The 14280-nt window shown below is 52.2% G+C and overlaps 1 long non-coding RNA gene across 1 annotated transcript in view; it reads right to left on the minus strand.

Moving 5' to 3' along the window:
- Positions 1-2574: 2574 nt before the first annotated feature.
- The window catches only part of LOC135245544 (uncharacterized), a 58711-nt gene continuing 47005 nt past the window's right edge, over positions 2575-14280 (minus strand). The window contains exons 2-3 of the long non-coding RNA XR_010327288.1: positions 3187-3291; positions 2575-2971 (exon numbers count right to left, since the gene is read on the minus strand). This is a non-coding gene — a long non-coding RNA (uncharacterized LOC135245544). The remainder of the gene's footprint in view (positions 2972-3186; positions 3292-14280) is intronic.

The raw sequence follows: 14280 nt of genomic DNA on the forward strand, positions 1-14280 counted from the left end.
GTCACGGCAGAACCGGAAGGCCCCCGCGGCTCTCCAGGACCGGGGGCTGGGGGGCTGGGGACCCCCTAATCCGGGGATACGGTCGGGGTGCCATCGCTCATGGTCGACAGCAACCCGGCGATGGAAGCCTCTGAAAACAAATCAAAGCGTTTTTCGAATTCAATTATAAAAATAATAAAGACCAAAGGTTTCCAACCAGGAAAAAATAACAGAATCTATGCAAGCTGGGGAATCACTGGGGGGGGCAGGGGGGGTATTGAATAACAGGAGTGTGTGTACAGAGCTGGGATCGATGTCTATCTCAAACCCGGAGTCGATTGACCGACCTCCCAGAGGCTCCCGGGCAAGCGATCTTCACGCTGGGGGGGGGGGGGGGGGGTGCGATCCATGGCGGGGTCCCCCTGACCCCGCTCGAAAAACGGACGGGGTCCTGACTGGAAACGCGCGAGAAGGAGCGGGGGGTGAGGGTGGGGGGGTTTAAACCGGTGAAGATAAACAGCCCTCTTGAGGGGCGCTACGTCCGCTACATGTCCCTTTACCGCCATCTTTCTTTATTCGGCTCGGCTCCGCACTGGGGGCAGACGCTCCTGCCCAGGATGGGAATCACACAGGGCGCATTTCCCCCGTACAGCTGGATGTGTTTTCTGCAGCGTTTGGGGTAAATTAGCAGCTACCACTGCGCACTGCACACCGCCCCCTAGGTTAGACGACCCCAGTAAAATCTTCTGTAAACGTATTTTCCCTTTTAAGATTTAAAAAAATATTTTCATACCTATTTCAGGCATTCAGATACGTTTTGCCTGATTTATACATCCGTATATGTGTATGTGTGTATTTACGTACATTTAATATTGTATGTGTATCCATGATATAATGCTATTACATTTTAAACATACTTTTAGCAGTCACGGTACTGCAATCTTTAGTGGTTTAGAGGTTAATCTCTTTTGGTTTAGAGGTTAATCATTTATTCATAGGAGCAGATATTTAATTCATGTACTTCAGGTTAAGTACCTTTCTCAAGGGTACAGCAGCACTGCCTCTCTTGAGATGTGAACCTGCAACCTCTGAGATAAGCCCGGTTCCCTAACCGCTGCTCCACTGCCCTGTGTCGCTGTCTGTGATAAGGCCTCTGCTGCTGATTGGCCGCGTCTGCCCCAGGTTCCCGTAGCCGAGCAGGCGATTGGCCGGGAGCCGCCGCTGGGCGAGAAGGCGGAGCCAGCGGCGGCGCTGCTGGGAACGCAGTGACTTCAAGAGCGACGAAGCAGACGTCTGTCTGTTGCCATGGCTCCCAGCCGCAGAGGCTCGGGTCATGCGCAGACGACGCTCAAGACGAACTGACAGACAGACAGACGCACGTACGGACGGACGCCGGTCTGTGTCCACTCAAGCTAGAAAGAGCTAAAAAAATGCGCTCTGTTCTAAGCCGCTGGACCCGGAGCGCCTGGGACCAATCAGCATCGGTCTTAACTTCTGACTCACAAACGTGCTTTCTCCTCCCTCCTTCTTTTGCAAACGGATCGGCGCGTCAGCCAATCGCAGGATCGGCCTTACCGGCAATGCCGTGTTTATTAGTCAAAGTAAAGCAAAAAAAAAAAAACGTTGACCGGGTTCCAGGTTACGGCGTCCAATCGAATGCCTGGCAGAACGGCCGGCTAATTTACTCTCCTCTGAATGTTTCTACGGGGCGTTATAAAAGTTATATTGGAAGAACAATAATACCGTAATACTCCATTAGCACGATATAGCTAGCATCGTTCAGTAGAGGGAAGCGAAGTCTCTCGGCTAATAAACAGGAAATCCGCGACGGCGCCCGCAGGACCGCCTTTGGCTGGGCTCATTTGGCGGTGCCCAGAGGGGGGGGTAAACGCGGAGCGCCTTACTAACGGCAGGCCACGGCGGGGCGCTTACCGAAGGCTTTTTTCGAGCCCTCGAACCCGCGTCTTCAGGGCCCGCTACGCACGCTCGCTTCTGTGCCAGCCGTGAATTTTTTATGTTGACTGGAGTAATTAAGGCCCTCGTGACGACTCCAACAGAAAGAAGCTCCTTTTTTTGGGGGGGGGGAGGGGGGGGAGGGGGAGGCGAAGCACATGGCCGTGAGCCAGGGCTGCACTGTGGGCAAAATAATTTTAAGGGGGAATGAGGGGGGGAACGCGAAACATGGTTTTTTTTCATTGACCTTCATTGACCAAATGGCCTCCAATGAAACCCAGCACATGTCAATTTGAAATCCCGCGGTCACACGATCCCGGCCAAAGAGAATGAATAGATAAAGCAGTGCCGGTGTAACTATTAATCGAAGGAAAAACAAAGACAAATGTCTTGAATCTGAGTATGTGTGTATTTGAACATTTTAAAAAAATCATTAAAATAAATCAAGATGGATTTCTGGTTTGGGAGTTGCATGTGGGATGGCTTCTAAAAAAATGGCCACACTTTGGAGGTGGAAGGCAAGTACTCCCCCGGGGAGAGCCGCTCCCATGCTGAGGGCATGCTGGGATATGCTAATCGGGTTAGCCCTGCAGGCGCCTCCTCCCTCTGGCCAAAATCCCTCCCCTCCCATCCCATTATCTGCCGTGTATAAGGGGGACCTATGGGATTACTATCAACTAGCAATGCACAAAGGAGATTAAACATCTTCTGGGTATTTGAATAACAGAGCAGTTGCATTAATGAGTAAAATCACTGTGTGAGAATGTGTCAATCTGCACCTTGGTTGCTGGAGAATCCCCTGGCCTTGTAGATGGCGGAAAGGGAAGCAGGGCTGTTGGATACAAATCTCCACTTGGTAGACTCTGAGACGGTGGAGCCCAATCTCAGCCTCATAGATGGAGAGGACCGGTTTTGACCAACTGTCATCTTATAGACTTTGGAGGGCAACAGAGACCTACTTCACAGATAATGTCATTCCATTGAAGTTGCATGCCGGCATCAAGATCGGCAAACGGAGTGGTCTTCACCACTGGAGCTCCTGAAAAATGCGGACAAGCTGTTGCCAATTTCAAAGTCGCTGAGGTCTCCACTTGCAGTCATCCTAGCCATAATTATGCATGCTTGGATGTCATTTGTTTATTTCATTGAGGAGCCACCGCTGTCTAGTAGCCTCTGTCTTGCATACATATCTTTGATGGATGAATATGAATTAATCAGACAGGTGTTTTCTTTGTTTACAAGCTGTTCCTCTACCTTGCTGATGTCGGAGGGGTGGTCTCCGTGGCAACAGTGGGGCGCGGCTGCCTTGCACCAGGAAGACGAAGCGCACGCCCATGCAGCCAATCGGAGGAGCCGGAACTGGGGGCAGAGGAAGACGATTAACCAATTAAGTTCATCCTACTGTCATCTGTGAGGACGTCACTATACACAACCCCATCCGCCCTGTGCACCAGTCCGCTCGCTCACTCAAACTTGCTCTAATTCCACATCACAGGTACATCCCCACACTTCAATAGCATGGCCAAGGTTGGCAGCAAGGGGACCCGGAGCTTGGCTTGACAACTGACGAACAGATTAATAGAAACAGGGCAGGAAAGGCCACAATTTTAAGCTTTCCCCCCACTGGCATGGAAAGATAAGTTTCTCAAAACCCCGAAAAGTTCTCTTTCGATCTTGAGGCCACCTTCTCTTCCTTTCAGGTGTATTTGAGGCTAAAAACCCTAAAAAAAAAAGGTCCCAATTGCTCCACCGATTCAAGAACAAGTCCTTGGATCCATCCTCGTCAATACACTCACACGCCAGTAAAGCTGTCATAAATTTATTAAACGTGCAAGAACTTTCATCCTTTTAAACTCCTCCCGTTTCGACTTTTCTCTTCCGATCTGACGTGGCTGAAACCCAGAAGCGAGGAGGAAGCCCGCCCATATCTCCGACAGACCTCTCCAGTCTCAACGAAGTTTAACTGCACTCTGCGAGGTGCGTGCGCTCCATTAGTACTTTAGATCTCAAAGCGAAGAACAGATTAATCCCATCATTCTCCATTTCCCCCCCCCCCCCATTCGGCCTGGAAGCGCGGGGAGTCCGTACTGTTTACAGGAAGTGCACTCAGCGAAGCACTCACAGCACGGCGGCTGCTTTGCCGCGAGGTTTTTCCTCCGGGCAAAAATTAAGAGCGATTCGAGCGGAGCTCGGGGGGGGGGGGTCGAGCGAGGCTAAGGGAGGCGATGCGGTGTAATAAAAGGAGCTCTTATTATTCCGGGGAAACATCCCAGGGCACTTCGGCACGGAAGATGAAGCACCGGATGAAGCAGAGTCGGTGCATAGGAACAGGCGAGTCGTAAGACGGGGGCCAGGACTGGGAACTGAATTACAGACAGTCCCCCCACTGCCCTGCCTACATTTCCCACGTGCCTCGGCGCCGAGGCGGCCATTCCGAAACCTCCGGCATCTCCCCCCTCCCCTTTCAAATGCGGCGCCGTCGGACGCCGCGCTTTCTTCCGAGTCACGCCCCAGCTTATCTCTGCCGCCGAGAGAGAGAGAGAGGAGAGAGAGAGAGATGGAGAGAGAGAGAGAGAGAGAGAGAGAGAGAGAGAGAGAGAGAGAGAGAGAGAGAGAGAGAGAGAGAGAGAGAGAGAGAGAGAGAGAGAGACAGAGAGAGAGAGAGAGAGAGAGAGAGAGGGGGTAGCGGGTAGCGGCAGGGCTCCTTGTGGCCCCGCACAGAGGCGTTGGCCCGCGCCGCGCGGCGTGGCGGGAGGCCGAGTCAGGGGGAGATGCCTGGCATCGCCGCCATCGAGCCATCTGCCCGCGAGCGTGCCTCTGCTGCCAAGGCTGCTATTTCTGTGCGCTCGTATTTGAGTATGAGAGAGGGAGAGAGAGACTAATACATTATGATATGTGCCAGGTTGTAAATGTAATTACCATATATTATATATATAATTTTACTATTGTATAAGAGTTTGTATTTCAGCAAAGACTATGAAAATGAATGAGACGAGAAGAGAGAGGGGGAGACGAGAGGGACAGAGAGATGAGAGAAGAGAAGAGAGGGAGAGAGACAGAGTCAGAGGAAGAGAGAGAGAGAGGTAGGGAGGTAGAGAGAGACAGAGAGAGAGATTGACAATAGCTTCAAAAAAAAGTTTGATAGCTTGCTGCATTTGTTTTTGTATGGAAAGCCTTAAACTATAAAGCATTCTTGAAAATGATAGACATCCAGAAATAGATGTAGACAGAATGGGGTGGGGGGGGGGGAGAGACAGAGCGACAGAGTGAGAGGGATGGGCAGGCAGACAGAGATAGAGCGAGAGATGCACTGTCGATACGCCTCAAGGCATTCCTCATTAATTTCCTGGTGATGTGGCAGAATGACAGGCCCTCAGGAGTTTATAACCTCTACTGCACTGTTTATAACCTCTACTGCAATGTTTATAAGCTGTACTGTCATGTTTATAACCTCTACTGCAATGTCTATAAGCTGTACTGTCATGTTTATAACCTCTACTGCAATGTCTATAAGCTGTACTGTCATGTTTATAACCTCTACTGCAATGTCTATAACCTGTATGGTCATGTTCACAACCTCTACTGCAATGTCTATAATGTACTGTCATTTATAACTCTAGCATGTCTATAGCTGTACTGTCACTTTAAACCTACTCAACTATGCTGAGCATGTTTACTCTCGCAAGTCTACCTGTATGGTCATGTTCACAACCTCTACTGCAATGTTTATAATCTCTACTGCAATGCTTACAACCGGTGCAGTCATGTTTATAACCTCTACTGCAATGTTTATAACCTGTGTTTGCAATGTTTATAGCTTGTACTGTAAGGTTTATGACCACTCAAGCAATGCTTATAACATGTACTGTTACGTTTATAACCTCTACTGTAATGTTTATAACCTCTTGCAATGTTAATCTATGCAATGTTATTTATGTAGTTATACCATGCAAGTTATATGCAGTATGTTTATAACATATGTAATGTTAACTCTATGCAATGTTTATAATCGTATGCATGTTATAGCATGTACAAAGTTAATGTTGCATGTTTATAAGCCAGGGTGCACCAGACACAATTACCCCCCCCCCCCCCCCCCAAAAGGTTTGTGCCATAACCCAAATTCCCCTCCATTACCCTTGCACGGAGAGCACAGTACATCCTCCAAGCTCCACGGGGACAGGCAGCACGTCCAAATTCTGGCGGACACTTTTACGCCTATAATCCCTGGCTCGGAACAGTAATGGAGGCATTAAATCTCTGTTTTGGACCCGACTCAAGCGGAAGCCAGCGACAGTAATTAAAATCTGATTCCTTGCTAGCGTAGCCGGGCTCATGAAATTTAAATACTTGAATTTTTTCTTTTTTTTGTTTTTTTTTTGTGACACACTCCCACAGGCAGACAAGCCCGTCTGAAAGAAGCAGCGATGGCTGCTTTGTGAGCGATAGAAGCAGAGCTCGCCAAAATGGCTCCTCGCATTCCGATCACGACCGGCGGAGTTACGCAGACTGCAACCGTCATTTCAGATGCTCGCAAATCCACGCAAGTGTGTGTGTGTGTGTGTGTGTGTGTGTCTAGGTGTGTGTGTGCATGCGTGCGTACATACAGTATGTCTGTGTGTGTGTGTGTGTGTGTGTATCTGTCTATGTGTGTGTGTGTGTATGTGTATTTGTCTATGTGTGTGTGTGTGTGTGTGTGTGTGTCTAGGTGTGAGTGTGCATGCGTGTGTATATACACAGTATGTCTGTGTGTGTGTGCGTGTATCTGTCTATATGTGTATGTGTATCTGTCTATGTGTGTGTGTGTGTGTGTACGCGTGCGCATGATTTGGCCACCTTGGCAATACCAAATTAGGGGTCAGCAGTATAATGTAAGTTCCTCAATCAACAACATATTTTCTGGAGGCAAATTGGTTTAGTATTCATTTCAGGCTTCCTCACTGGATTGGCTGAAGTGGAAGCTACAGCGTGCATATTTACAGTCAAGCCTTCAGTTCGATGATGGTGCTGCCAAGGGTCTTAAGTCAGCCTCTGGAAATCAGTGGACTAACAGTCATCTTCAGTGTTAAAAAACAACTTAATCACAAAAATCAATGTTGCTCTGAGCATACAGATTTTTCCAAAGACGCAGCAATGACGTCTGCAAATCGATATCGATTCACAACAAATGTCTTTGGACGGGACGAATTTCAATATTCTCAAAGTTTGAGCAGCAGCGAAAAAAATCTATACTTTTTCCAGAGGCTGGAATACTGCACAGATGGTCTCCCTTTGCGATTTATGATTCTTTTAATTGCCAGAGTTCCATCTGGCAGGAGCAATGAGCTCGGACTGCAGATGAACCGAGCGTGAACCCGCGCACATCCGCTCAGCGCGCAGGACGCGAGGACAGACCGTGAACCACAAGACAAACAGCTTTTTGGGACGCTTCCAGTCAAGGACAGCGATTCATGGTCATGCGCTGGTTACGCATGGAGAGCACTGTGTGTGTGTGTGTGTGTGTCTGTGTGTGTACATGTGAGAGAGTGAGTGTGCGTGTGTGTGTACATGTGAGAGAGTGAGTGTGTGTGTGTGTGTGTACATGTGAGAGCAAGTGTGTGTACGTGTGTGTGTACATGTGAGAGCAAGTGTGTGTACGTGTGTGTTTACGTGAGAGCAAGTGTGTGTACGTGTGCATGTGGGAAAGATTGTGTGTTTGTGTGTGTGTGAGAGAGTGAATGTGAGTGTGAGTGTGTGTGTGTGTGTACGTATGTGTGTGCAGCAGAGAGAAAGTGGATGTATGCCTTTGCTGTTCCAAACATTAGCCACTCTTCCTCTGTGTGAAGTCAGGGCCCTCTGCTCCAGCACCCAGCAGGTACATTGATCTAACAGGGGGGGCAGGGTGCCAGGACAAAGGCTCACCACACTGCAGGCGGGGGGGTGGGGGGGGTTGACCGCTGCTCACCCCCCCCCCCTCCCCATCTGCCGCCGTCTCCATTCCTCACCCCGTCGCACAGCCGCGAACCGCCGCACGGGAAACGAGACAGACACGCGCTCGCTATGAAATCAGCATTAGCTGCACGGCTACAGACTAGACCGAGGAGGGGTGGGGAGGGGAGGGGAGGGGAGGCTGCAAAGAGAGCACATCCTCACCAGGGGGTGGGAGGGAGGGAGGGGGGGGTGAGTTGATTAAGATGGGGGAGATTTAAATGGGTTCGGGATCCATATGCGAGTGTCTCCCAAGGGCTTGGGCACCGGCTGAAAAACGCCTTTGGAAAAATGACTACGACGCGCACACGTACACTGTCACCACCCCCCCCCCCCCGCGATGCGGTCAACACGCTTTTCCCAAAAACACGCCGTCGATACCCACGGTACTCTCTTTCCGTGCGAGACAGCCCCCGTCGAACGCGCAAACGGGGTTTCCGAGGGACCGGAGAAAGGGCCGCGGCTCGTTGGGCGGAAAATGCTTAACACCGGCGTTAAGAGAAGAGCGGCGCGTCGTCCTGACAAAACCGTCCGAAGCTCAACGGCTTCCGCGCGGACGTGAACGATCACGTGGGGCGTCAGCCGAATCTTTCAGGGGCTGCTCGGTGTTAACAGAGCAGTCAGCCACGAAGAGGGACGTTTCAATCAAAACGCATCCGCTTCTACGGCTCTTCTGAGGGAACAAAAACATCGTCGTCAAATCGTCCGTGGGAGTCGATTTGGACACTTTACAGCGCGCTGCAGTGAAAAGTGCCCAAGCTTGTGCCAACAAGGATGTATTGGGCTATTGACTGACCGCAATGGATGGTTTCCATGAGCCGGGCTCGTGGTAAAAAAAACAGCCTGTATCATCCTCCAAGAGTCCAATCCTCCTGTTACTCATGTCTGTGCAGAAGAAGGCCTGTTTTCTCCCGATCAAAACCGTATAACTGGTGCCCGTCAGGAAGTAAACCGCACGCATTTGATCTGGACAGGTGCCAGAACAGCAGGGAAGAGGCAACAATGCCCTGAAAACTGAATTAAAGCTTCTGGTTCTGGTTTACTCTCCTCTGCCTCCTGCATCTCTCTGTACTGACTGACATCTTGGCTGCGCTTAGAGGATCTTTGGCACAGCCATCGCTGTTGGTTAAAAAAAAAAAAATAATACAATTTTTTCAGAAATAAATCAAACCCTGGAGCACAGGCTCTGCAATGACAGGCTGCCCAATTCGCCCCCCCCCCCCAAAAAAAATCATACGCAAGGGGAGGGGTGTCGGAACAACCGGGAGGACTTGGGCATCCGTCTTAATCCTCTCTCTCATTTTCGAGCAGTGACATGAGACACGGGGAATTAAACCTGCAGGGAGGCCTTTTTTAAAATTTTTTTTTTGCTCGACGCGACGCATCACAGCAGGAACGCCGCAGCTGCCGAACCCGCCGCATCATCACCACCACCATCATCATCATCATCACCATCGTTATCCTGTGCACTGGGCCTGAACACGGCTCAGGGTCTCGTCCTCAAGCGGCGACAGAGTAATCCGTCCGTCGGGGTTACCGGGGTTACCAGGGTGAATGTTCACAGGCCTGTTGGGGGGCGGGGCTTCTGCCTGGGATATTCGCGCGGAAAGCCCAGACTGGAGCGGCGGGATGATTATGCAGAGCAGCGAGGGCGAGCGGGGCGCGGGGTGCGGGGTGCGGGGAACCCGGGACGGGTGTGTTTGGAGGCGGGGCGGCTCAGCGGCCCGGGCCCGAGAGGGGGGTCCCGTTGGGCCCCGGGGTGCGGCTGAACCTCCCTGCGTGTGCCAGGTCACATGACGCGGGCGGCTCGCCGAGCTGCGGTGGAGGACGGACCAATTGAAATGCGGTCGGTTTAATGCGGGGGGGGGGAGGTGAACATCTCTTTTGTATTCTAGGATGTTTGTCTGGGACAGAAGTTTGCTTGGGGCAGGGAAAAGGACTGATGGGGTGAACATGACGCATCTGCATCTGTTCAGTGTCTGCGTGTGTGTGTGTGTGTGTGGGTGTGTGTGTGTGTGTGCGTGTGTGTGCGTGTGAGTGTGTGTCTACAGCAGGTTTCCCTCATCCACAAACTGCACACAAAGCCGAGAAACTCGACCCGGCAGCACATCTCCCCAACACCTCTCCCTGTCCCCACTCGTGACTGGTTACCGGTACACGGCCTTCCCAAACACCAGTAAAACCCCCGCTCGTCAGAACGAAGCGAAGACCCAGGCCTGCGAGGAGGAAGCGGGTCACAGACCCCTCCGCGCGCGCCAGACGGTAAACGGGGCCGCTTTCGGGGGGGAACGAGGCGGGCGTCGGAGAAGGGGAGCGCAGCCGCCCTTTACCCGCCCGTCCTGGTTCCTCTCAAGGTCCTCGCCTAACCTCCTTTCCCTCCTCTTCCTCATCGCCCCCTTTTTCCCAGAGAGCGCGGTCACATCGGGGAGCTAATAATAAACCTGCCGCAGTGTCGCGGCGTCTTCTCCTTCTCTTCTCCCCTTCCGCCGCTCGTTTTAGCGCCCCCCGCGGGAGAGGGGCCGCCGGCTCGTTCGTCAGCTGTCGGGCGGGGCGGGGTCGTCGGGGCGGGGCGCGCGGGGCTGGCGGGATTGGCGGCTCGTGGCTGCGGGCAGCCTGCGGACGCTGAGCCACAGCCCCGAGCTGCCGAGGCGATGGCAGAAGCCTGTACTGTGTGATATATCAGAGCTCTAATGACACTAGACACAGGAATTGGCCCTAATAGTAATTAGAAGTATGACACCATAGAAATGAGTAATTAGCACAGATATGACACCATAGAAATGAGTGATTAGCACAGATATGACACCATAGAAATGAGTAATTAGCACAGATATGACACCATAGAAATGAGTGATTAGCACAGATATGACACCATAGAAATGAGTGATTAGCACAGATATGACACCATAGAAATGAGTGATTAGCACAGATATGACACCATAGAAATGAGTGATTAGCACAGATATGACGGAGCGCGTGATGTCACGGCGATGTCACGCTCGACGAGACCCGTTACCCGCCGACGGCCCTCCGCTCACACGCGCGAGCGGAACGCGGCGGAAAACGACAAAAAAGCTCAGCGGTTCTATTTATATACCGCCAACTGGCCCGGAGTAATTAGTCTACTGAAAAATTGAAAGGGTCGGAGAAACGGCGCGAGGGTGGAGTGGAACTGGCCACCCTCCCTCCCCTCGGAGATGTTTGAGAGGGCGGTCGGCGAGGCGCCCCCGCGCCACGTACAACGCCTCCGCTGCGCTTTCGGAAAGAGGGGCCGGCCGACCGGGCGGCGTTTGCCCCTCGCCTCGCCCCCGGCGAACGACAGCGGCGGCTTTCGAAGCATGGCGGGAGACCGGCGTTGACTCCCGCCTTGTCATCGTGCGAAGTGGTGTCACCGCCATTAGAGGTGACCGAGCGGAAGATCTGTTCACCGGTTCAGCTGCGCGTGTCTGAAACAGTTTGAAGCCGCTGTCGGTATGACCCGCCCACAGACACGTACTGGAGAGGACCAGAAGCCGCTGTTGCTGTGCCTATCCCTGTGAGACGGAGCCGACTGTAGTCCTGCTGTAACAGGCTCCTGGTTACGGTCAGTTCATGACATAACCCAGGCTCGGAACAGACCAGCAGCGGTTAGACTACAAGTCCCAGCATGCACTTGTGGAGAACTTTCCTGGATGAGCCAATCAGAAATGAACCTCCCGTTTTAAAGGAGAAAAAATAAAGAGATGAGGTTTCTGGAGCCTGGAGTTTGGGAGAGATGGGGGGGGGGGGGGGGGGCAGTTGGAGTGCCATGAAATGTGCCGTCACTATGGAGACAATGGCGCCGAAGACAGCCATCGAGGCCCTGCACGCCACCTGCCTCGCGCCCCAGCCGGCCTGGCCCCCCGGGAGACGTGTCACAGGGGAGAGGTGTTGCCGTGGCACCCAGGAGGGCGTGGGGGGTGGGGGGGGGGCATTTTAAAGACCCGGGATCGAGCGAGGAGACTTCATCACCGGGCCTGTCAGTCACAGCATGGGACGAGAAGGCCTGGAACGGGGCAGGCGAAATTAAACTCCGCCCACTGACCATCACCTCTGTTCAGGACTGCAGCAGCACAAAGAACACAATTGCAGAAAGCTTCACAGGCAAAGACGCTATCTTCCACCGGTGAGAAACAGTACGCAGGCAGAAAACTGAATAAAGACACTTTCTCCGGGGGGGGGGGGGGGGGCGTTTAACAGGGCTGGGCCATCTTCAGTCTTTTAAACATGTCTCTTCCTTCCTCATGTCAACTGACAATGCATGTCTTTTTCTTTTTGACTGAACACACGAACAGAGGGTTGCAGGCTCAAATCACAGGCGGGGCACAGCCGTTATACGCACTTGAGCACGGCCTTCAGCCCGAAATGGCGTCAGCCAAGCATCCGGCCGTTTTGAATCGATCGCGGGAACGTAAACAGCCCCGAATGAAGCCAACGGCCAAACGGACCACCAGCCGAAACGCGGTGCAAACAGAAACGCGGGAGGACTTCCGCCTGAACGCACAGACAAAACGGCGACAGATGAAAATAAAAGGCGCTCCTTAGTGCGCGGGGGACCCGATGAGTAAGTCAGTCGGAAAGGGACGCCCAAGACGCCCTTTTGAGGTGAGAGAAGCGACAAAACGCCTTTATTAAACGGCAAGTTTCCGAACGGACTGACACGGTCTTCAAGGAAGCTTACAGGGAACACACTCACGACAGACGAGAGCCTTGGATTTGTCACTGTTACCGGGGGATACTCAAACCTGGCCCGTGAGGTCAGCGGTGCTTCTGCTTTTCTCTTCTACCTGATGGTTAATTGATTGATTCGTGCCACCGATTGGGCAGAGATTCAAACCCTACATGCCAGCCAGATCCCTCCGTTCTGCTACCTCAGGACGCCTAGCACCTCCCCCTCTTCGCACCTGCACTTCCAGAACACGTCTCCTGTCTGTTCTGGCCCCACAATGGTGGAATGACCTCCCTGTGGAGGTCAGAACAGCTGAGACACTGACCCATTTCAAACGACGACTGAAGACTCACCTCTTCAGGCTGCACCTCTCCCCATCCCTCCCTACCCCCCCTGTAAATGACTGTAAGCTTAGGGTTGTAACTAGGCAGCTGTTTCGTAGGTGACTTAGGTGCATTAACTGTCTTAACTACTGCTTGTATTTTTTCCATAGACTGCGTTGTTGCCGTTCTCGTTGTTAGTGTTAATCAGTTTAACCTTCAGGGTCCAAGTTGAACTATGTGGTTGTTCCCTGCACTTGGACCGGTACTTCTCTCTAAGGGTTTCGTCATACTTGTTCCTGGTTATGGTTATTACACTTTGTTATACGTCGCTCTGGATAAGAGCGTCTGCCAAATGCCTGTAGTGTAATGTAATGTAATGTAATGTAATTTAACTCAGCTGGGGGTCCCGGGTTTGAATCGGCGCTGATGAGATGGGGTTAGAGTGAAACCCAGCAGCACTGCCGGTCCCCCCAGGGCCCGATCGGCTGGTCCCCGAGGCGTGCTCTGTGCGCAGCGAGCGGCGCGGGGGGCGGCGTTTACAGAGCGCTAACGAGCGCTAACGAGCGCTAACGAGCTCCCCGCCCGCCAGAGACCGGCGGCTTCGCCCTGGCGTTCGCAGTTGGCCCCCTCCTCGCTCACAGCGGAGAGCCGGGCTGCGAGCATCCATCAGCGGGGTGGGGCGGGGCCTTCCTGAGGATGGCGTGGGGGGGGGAGGGGTGGGGGGGGTAGGGGAAGACCACTGATTGGCTTGCTGTGAGTTCGGCCCTTTAAAAGAGGGCTGTCCAATCTTACCCTTCACCCTATGAAGAGCAGGTTTTTTTGAAAGCTTTTTTTAAAAAACTCTAAGTCAGTGTTCTAGAACACTACAGTTACCAGTAGTGATTGCGACATCAGCATTAGAATGTTCAGTTAAGAACATTCTAATCGCATATTTGTGCTCTCACACCTTAAAGGGTTAAGCAAAATTTCAGTCGCGGTTCTGATTCTGTTTGTCGAGGTCTTGATTGAAGGCAGCCGATTCAAACTAATTAACGAATCACGGTCTTCAATCAAGACCTTCATAAGTAGAAACAGGTGTTGTAGTGCCTTGGCTGAGACAGAAACCTGCACCCACACACAGGGGTAAAATTGGACACCCCTGCTTTTAAAGCTGCCCAGTAACGGCTTTTCCAGACCCAGTCACATATGAGAAAGGCAGATGGTCAGATGGGATGTTCATCTGGCGTCTCTGAACGAATCATGATACCAATAACAGCGGTAAGTACATACACATCACAGTCAATCTTCTTCATTTGCATACTTGCATACGAAGATGCTCACTTGCGGAACTGAATCTCGTTACGTAGTTATTACCCCTTCGCCGAGCGGCGA

This window comes from Anguilla rostrata, chromosome 19 (genome assembly GCF_018555375.3).
Source record: "Anguilla rostrata isolate EN2019 chromosome 19, ASM1855537v3, whole genome shotgun sequence".
Taxonomy (NCBI): Eukaryota; Metazoa; Chordata; class Actinopteri; order Anguilliformes; family Anguillidae; genus Anguilla; species Anguilla rostrata.